This window comes from Diabrotica undecimpunctata, chromosome 9 (assembly GCF_040954645.1).
Source record: "Diabrotica undecimpunctata isolate CICGRU chromosome 9, icDiaUnde3, whole genome shotgun sequence".
NCBI classification, from domain to species: Eukaryota; Metazoa; Arthropoda; class Insecta; order Coleoptera; family Chrysomelidae; genus Diabrotica; species Diabrotica undecimpunctata.
The window spans coordinates 59,416,709-59,422,708 of record NC_092811.1 but is presented as its reverse complement, the minus strand read 5'-3'; positions in this window follow the sequence as shown (position 1 = coordinate 59,422,708).

Sequence of the window (6,000 nt, the reverse complement as noted above, 5' to 3'; positions counted from 1 at the left end):
AGACTTTTTTTGCATTTCTGGTGGATTGTGCAATTGTGTCCACGTTATCCGCAAACGCCAATAGTATTTTTAATCCTTGGGCGGAAAATCCGTTTGTCAGTTGTGGTTGAGCTTTCCTTACCGCATGTTCCAGTGCAAAATTAAATAAAAATTAAAGAGGATCTCCTTGTCTAAGCCCGGTGTTAATGAGGAATTCCTCCGACGTGGTGCTGCTAATTCTGAACCGTGCGAAAGCGTTCTCTGTGCTCACCTGTGCTAATCGTACCAGCTTTCCAGGTACTCCCATTTCTACCATGGTCTCCCACAATGCTTCTTTGCTAACAGAATCGTAAGCTTGTTTAAAGTCCACGAAGATTTGGTGTACATCGCGTATCGCCTATTATTTCTTCTGCGTATGGAGTTAGTCTTCTAGACAATATTATGGATATAATTCTGTACGTGTTGTATTGATTAACGATATTCCTCTATAGTTCCGACATATTTGTTTGTCTCCCTTCTTGTGGATAGGTACTATATGGCTTTCACGACAGTGTTTCGGTATTTCTTCTCTTTCCCAGACTTCTCTTATAAGATATATCTCAAGGTGGAGCTTTTCTCCCCATTTTTTTAGTAATTCCGTCTGTATGCCGTCTGGGCCTGGGGCTTTATATTTTTTTAGGGACTAAATTGCGGACTTTACTTCAGCTAGTGTGGGCCCTGGTATTTCAGGTTCGGCTAACTTGTACTGTCGTTGTAGGTTTGTCTGTATTTAAGAGTTGCTCAAAATACTTTCTCCACTGGCGGCTTATCTCCTCGTCGTCTGTGAGCAATTGTCCTGCATCGTCTTTTATAAATCTTGGGCTATTGGTCGTGTTGCCCTTCATTGTTTTAGGTCCTTATAAAACTGTCTAGACTGACCGGTTCTATGTTCCTCCTCCAGTTGTTGTATTCGCGCTTCTAGATACTGTTTCTTTTTTCTTCTCAAAAGTCTTCCCGTTTGAGTCCTTACTCTGTTGTAGTCTTCCCTGTTCTCATCTGTAGGGCATGTTAGTAACTCTAGCCTCTTGATTGCTTTTTGATGCAAGCTTTGTTCGCACTCCTAGTCAAACCACTGGTTTTTCTTATTGTTATTCTTTTCTTTTCGTATAGTTTCCGCTGCAGCACTTTCTATGTCGTTCGTTATATTTGGCATTTCTGGTATATTGTAAATTCTGGCGTTGATGTTTCTTCTTCTTCCAGTGTCTGCAACTTGTTTTGGAGCAGTGCCTGATATTGGAGTTCATTACCAGGTAAATCGAGCCTTGAAATGTCCCATCTGTTTCCTCGTTGGCGTTGCTTTTGCTGTCTCGTCGTTAGTGTCTTGTTCTCATTTTTGTTCTGACCAGGAAGTGGTCAGAGTCACTTTCTGCTCCCCTTAGACTATGAGGCTGATGATATTGCTAGAATGTCTTCCATCGATAAGCACATGGTCTATTTGGTTTCGTGTGATTCCGTCATTTGGCACCCAGGTTACTTTATGTATATCTTTTCTTTGGAATTGTGTAGTTTTTACTACCATATTGTTGGCTACAGCGAATTCTGCCAGTCTTGGTCCGTTATTATTAGTGTTATCATGTAAGCTATGTGTGCCGATCACCGCTCTAAGATGGTCCTCTTTACTTAGTTTGGCATTGAAGTCTCCCAGTATGATTTTGATTTCGTGTCTGGGTGCCTTTGTGTACTGTTGTTCTAAAATTTCATAAAATATTTAAAAAATAGTTATATTAAACAATATTATTATGAAGAAGAAAGCTAATATTTACGATAACTATCATCAACCTCAACTAATTGTGTTGTGTCTCTGGTATCATTTTCTAGATATACTGAGGAATGATAATCCCTTATTTTCCTACCTAATTCAATAATTTGTTTTTCCTTAGGAATAGTTCGCTTTTTTTCTGAGGAGGTGCCAAAGTTAAATCGGCACACACATCTGCTATTTCCTGTAAATATTTGTCCCTTTCACTATATATTTCTTCCACTCCTGATCTAAAATAAAACTTTAATTGTTATATTTTGTTGAAGACAAAATAGTCTTGATATCATACAATATGTATACTACTCTTTTTAAAATGTGTTTTTTCTAATCAGAGACACATTTATTATCATGAGTCTTATTTGTTAAAAATTTTATTTATAACGAAATAAATCTTTTCTGTCTGCTTCAGTTTTTTTCTTCCAAATATCGAGCAAGAGAAACAAATGATCCTCGAGTGTTCGTATAATAAAATATTTTCCTGTTGCACTTCTCAAATTTCCATAGTTTTTTGAGTGATCATGAATATACTGAGTTATTCTTTCATTTTCATCTCGTTCGAAGGGATTTTTATAATCTAGTTTGCCTCGCATTATTTGAAAGGGAGTATAGCCTGTAGCACTATGAATACTATTGTTATAAGCTAATATTGCATAACTCATCAACTGAGAAATGACGATATTTTCTTTTTCTTCTTTAAGTATTCTCAGACTTTCTATGATTGAAGAATGAAATCTTTCTATCGGACTGTTGCTATTTGGGTTGTAAGCGGTTACGTAATGGACATCTATATGATGTAAGAGGCAGAGATCTTGAAAGATTTTATTTCTAAATTCTGTGCCATTGTCACATGTGATTTTGTTGGGAATTCCGTAGTGACTTATAAAGAATGTCAATTTATTAACAATTTCCATAGCGTTTATTGAATTTATAGGGTAGGCTTGACCAAATTTAGAAAAGCTATCGATAATGGTAAGGAAATTTTGGTTACTAAACTTAAATGTATCGATATATATGTGTTCCATAGGAGAATTGCCAATTGGTGTTGGTTTGAGAATAAGTGAGTTGGGATGTCTTTCGTACATTGACTTTTGACATAGGTCACAAGTGTTAACGTAATTTGTGACATCTTTGTCCATGTCAGGCCAGTAGAAATGTTTTTTGAGTTCTGCGAGATTTTCATTAATGCCTCTGTGGTTTGTTTTCGTTTCGTGGTAAAAGTTTAGCTTTTCTTGTTTTTCTGCTTCTTCTGTTATATCTGTTAAAATTTGATTAGAAATGACCAGGAAAAATGCATTATTTTTAAATGAGTTTTTCATAAAACGAATAAAGGGTATCTCGAGGTCTTTGTTTTTGAATAGTAGGCAATAGGTTGTATTGGGTTTTATGATTTCTTTAATTAAACATAGAAATTGTGTTTCCTCAAAATCATTTTTTGGTATTTGCCAATGGTATCTATTTTTGTCGAATATTTTTTCTTATGTATATTTTGATTTCGATATATTTGCAGAATTTACTATTATTTGATTTTTGTATATATTTATGGCCTTTTCTGTATATGGTATATTTAATATGGGATCTTCTAGACTAGTATGTACCGTTTCTAAATCGTCAGATTTCTCTTCTGTATTTGGTATGTTGAACAATTTTTATTTTTGTTTCTTTTTGGGTATCTTCTAGTGGTAGTGTTTCTTTTTGGATGTAGATGTTTCTTCTGTAGATTCTAGAATATCTTCTTCTGGTATTGGTAGTTCTTTGTCAATTATTTCGTTAATAAATTCTTGCGTTATATTTTGGTAAGGATTGATATTTACAATATCTTGTATATCGTTGTGATCAAGAGCAGGTTTTAGTATAATATCATTCGAATCTAAGTCTCTAAGTTTCGACATTTCATTTGTTGATTCTTCAAGATCAATAAATTCATTCTGATCTAAGTTCATTATAATGGACAATCTGTCGGTATCTTCGGTTTCTACGGGATGAATTTCTACTCTGGAAAGAGCATCTGCATTTGTGTTTAATTTGCCTTTCTTATAAGTAATCTGGTAATCGTATTCCTCTAATTTAAGTTTCCATTTTATTAGTTTGGAATTGGGTTCTTTTAAGGAGTAAGGGTTTATGGTCACAAATAATATTGAATTTTGTGCCGTACAAGTATGGTCTAAAATATTTAACAGCATATACTATAGCTAATAGTTCCTTTTCTATGGTACTGTAGTGACATTCCGCTAGATTCAAAGTTCTAGATGCAAAAGCAACAGGTAAGTCGTTTCCTATTGGTCCTTGAGATAATACTGCACCGATTGCAAAATTGGAAGCATCTGTTGTTACATTAAAAGGTTTGCTGAAATCTGGGTATTGTAAGATAGGATCATTCATCAGGATGTTCTTACAAAGTTCAAAACTTTCTATAAATTCAGGAGTGTGTTTGATTTGCATTCCCTTCTTTAAGCATGATGTTAACGGCTTAGTCAATTTGGCGAAATTTTTTATAAATCTTCTGTAATAGCCTATGAGTCCTAGAAATGATTTAATTTCTTTGACAGTTTTTACATCTTTGCAAAAGAATTCTGATTTATCTAATTGTATCTTTAAACCAGCTTCTCTCAATCTCTTAAAGACTTGTTTTATATTAATTATGTGTTCTTGAAGTGAAGTGGAGAATATTATTATATCATCCATATATACAAAACAAATTTTATTTAAAATGTCTTTGAGTATGTTATCCATTACTCTTTGAAAAGTCGCTTCTATCTTTTGACTATTGAAATCATTTCTATAATTAAGAGGGATCGCTGAGTTTTGGTAAAAAGGATTTGGCGATTTAAGTGCAATTTTCGAAGGTCTCGTATTCCTATTATACCGTCGAAATAGTTATGGAAATCAAATAAGACAAAGTCTAGAGGTTCGGATAAGTGAAATTCTTGTAAAAGGGGAATTTTGGCTTTGAATTGGGATTCTCGGGATCCTGCACACGTAATAATCGGAGTTGTGTGTCTTATGATTTTTTCTGAAAAGTATTTTTCGGCAATGTAGGGTCTTAGGAGAGATGGGTGACAGCCTGTGTCAATTAGTAATTTGATGGGAGTTGGGAAATTTAATTGAATATATGGGAGAGAATTGGGAATTGTATTATTTAAATCGATGTGATGGGTTAATCGTTTGGATTTTCGTAATGTTCCTCTTGAAAATTTCCATTTCTGTTTACAGAGTGTATTTGTGTATTTGGAAGGTGACTATATGCATCACAATATTGATTATCTTCATCTTCATCTTCTACTTGATAAAGTTCCTCGAATTGGAAGTTTGGAGGGCCTCTCTGAATAAAGGGAAATTTTTGTTTTCCGGAAGAGATTCTGGATGTCGTTGACATTGGTTCCGGTGAGAATGTATTTTTGGGACAATTTTTTGGATCGAATACTTTTTTAGGTTTTCCGAAAACTTGTTCGTTTGTAAAGAATTTGGTTTGAATAGGTCTAGATTGAATTTTTATCGGTTGACTTGGAAAATTTTGTTTTGATGTATTTGGTTGATTGAAATGATTATTTTGATCATAACGATTAGAATTAGATTGGTTGTAATTTGAAAAGATTTGCCTTGACGTTGCTTGACGGCTGATTGAAATGATTGTTTTGTTCATGGTGATTTGATTGATTATAATTAGAATTAGATGGATAACGTGTGTTATATTGATGATTAAAGTTTTGATTAAGATTACGGTGTTGTTGGTTATAACTTGGACTATTTGATTTTGAATTTTGAAATTGAGGTTTTCCTTTAAATTTATTTGAAAAGTTCATTGAATCTACTCTTTGGTCATTATAAAATTGTCTATTTAATATATCTGATGCTTCTATAAACGACGTTGGTTCCTTTATTTCAAGAATCGTTCTGGTTTTCTCATCTACGTTTGCAAGTATAATATCTATGGAGTTTGCTTCATTTTGTTCCATTAATATTGTTTTCCGTTCAGCACTTAAATTCGCTTCTGAGTTTATTTTAATTTCTAGTCTTGATTTGAGTTGCGATATTCTTGCCAAAAAATCTATAATATTTTCATTTTTGAATTTTGTTATTTGTAAAAATTCTTTATTTAATGTTTGTCTGTCGATTCTGTCCCCGAAGTTGTTTCTCAGTGTACCTCGAATCAGTGGCCAGGTATTTAAGTCTGGTCTACACATTACGAAGTTTAATACATTATCTTGTAACTTCGAACATAATAC